Source organism: Atractosteus spatula, chromosome 10 (genome assembly GCF_055471065.1).
Source record: "Atractosteus spatula isolate fAtrSpa1 chromosome 10, fAtrSpa1.hap1, whole genome shotgun sequence".
Taxonomy (NCBI): domain Eukaryota; kingdom Metazoa; phylum Chordata; class Actinopteri; order Semionotiformes; family Lepisosteidae; genus Atractosteus; species Atractosteus spatula.
Window position 1 is genome coordinate 17,790,442 of NC_142715.1, and position 2,129 is coordinate 17,792,570.

Below are 2,129 nucleotides of genomic sequence, written 5' to 3' on the forward strand. Positions count from 1 at the left end.
CTTTTGTCCCTCAGTTTTTCAAGTTGTTCTATGAATGTTTAAAATGTTCAATATTTTTCATGCTCTTAAGCACTTTCCGTCACAAAGTTTATAGTGTTCTTGGTGCTGTGCTGCATGTAGATAATGTAGACGAGAGCACAGGTAACAAAACAGGACAAGCAGTGAGGAGCTCCCCTAGCTTTCAACTCAGTGCAGAGTCCAGAGGGAGGCCTAGGTCGCTAAACAATCAACAGGTATCTAAAAATGACGTTCACAAAGGTTACAATACGTTTTTTTCAACATATCCTTACATTTACCCGTACAGCACAACGTATTTTCTATACCCTCAAATCCCCAATGTAACTACTTTCTCCTGAGAAACACAAGCATAGAGTGAAATCACAATAACTTATACAACAAATCTATTCAAACGCCCAGATATGACAGAACACACCCCTTTAAATATGTATTTCCTTCATTTCAGTTTTCTTCCCTCCCCAGGATACCTGAAAATTCACTATCGCATATTAAAGGCTGTACATGTAATACATCTACTAATAAAGATGGACATTAAAGTTAATTATTAAAAAATTACACTTATCATTAAGACATGTATTGATAAAATTATTGTGAATAGTTGTGGTGTCTGGAAAGCATTTTTTGTTAAATATAACAATTTTCAAGCAAGTGGTGCATAAGCATGATATTTAGTGACTAAATTATTTCCACTGCATTCACAACAGTTCTAATGTGTTCACTTGTTCCGCATAGCCTGCTACTGAGTTGTTTTCGGAACTGAAACCTATAAGAACAGTATTTAAGATGCACCATGGCCCAGAATCGTTCATTGGGACTAGGATTAATATCAATTGAAAGTACTCCAAAATAAAAGATTTAACCTGAATATTAAAAGAGCAGGAAAGTATTACAACACCATAACGTCTTGACTTCCAATCTTCTTCCTCGTTCAGGCCATGTACAGTAAAATGACATAATCAGTGGAGTCATGCCGAGGTTGAAAGTTTAAGCCTCACCTGGAGCAGCCTGGTTTTCTGTCTTGACAAAAAAAGCGTTGTGTTCCACAACGGCGTGAAATGATCACGTCTTTCACTCTACTTATCTCTTGTAGTAAAGCAGATCTTGCTAGGTGAGCATTTGCTCCAGTAAATTAGGTCACTTTTCATGTTAACTCACTTCTTCTAAACACAACATTTCCTGGTGCATGTTTTCTCCATGAAAAAGACATTTTCCCTTCCATGATTTCTCATTTTGTTTCATCAAAGAGTGCAGAAAGAATAAAGAAAGGAAAAGTGTCGTAAATGAACTCTGCCACCCTTGGGAGATGTCAAGCGCATTGGACATGAAAAGTGCCCAATAAAAGCCATTTCTCTTCGTTTCTCTTACAGTCGGGGCTCCTGTTGCATGTAAAGGAGGCAGCTTGCTCAGCCAGCAGACTCAGGGCTTACTGAACGCAGATGGCTCAGAGCGGTGTGTCCAAGAGGCTGTAAAAGAAAAGAATTCTGCTGGTGCTGTAGCTTAGTTGCTTTAAGTATCTGTCTCGTTAACTGGAGATCCTGGCTCCACATCCCAGCTGTGCCTTTCTTCCTGTCTTTTTGTGCAGAAAGTACCATTTTGGACAACCGCATAGGGCTTGATTTAGTTTAATGCATGAATGCATTTCCTTTCTGCAACAACTTGTTTTTCAAGAAATTCATACAGCTTGTGAAAAATGAAATTTAATTCTTGGCTATCAGAGCAGAAGGAATATTGCTGACTGGCAAGAAAATGCAAGCAATGTTTATTTTTTTACCGGAAAGGTGCAAATGGAGAAGAGCTTCTCTCGTCACTCTCTGTGGCGCAATCGGTGAGCGCGTTCGGCTATTAACTGAAAGGTTGGTGGTTCAAGCCCACCCAGGGACGATCTTCCTATTATTGTCAATGTAAACACTGTCTCCGCTAAAGCCGAAACCTTAAACCTCTTTAAATTTGCCGAAAATGCGAGTCTTTTGCTCGTGTCCAACAACAACACTTGAGACCGGGGAAGTCCAATAGTGATCAACACCGCAACTCCCCAGACAACCATATTCACCCATGGAAAAGTATCTTTGAAGGGCTGGCGGGAGATATCATTTATACTCCTGTTGCGTCCT

At 39.7% G+C, this 2,129-nt stretch overlaps 1 non-coding gene across 1 annotated transcript; it reads left to right on the top strand.

Annotated features, from left to right (window-relative positions):
- Nucleotides 1-1,825: 1,825 nt before the first annotated feature.
- Nucleotides 1,826-1,899, top strand: trnan-auu (transfer RNA asparagine (anticodon AUU)). Its single transcript has one exon. It is a non-coding gene; the product is annotated as a tRNA-Asn (tRNA).
- Nucleotides 1,900-2,129: the final 230 nt, after the last annotated feature.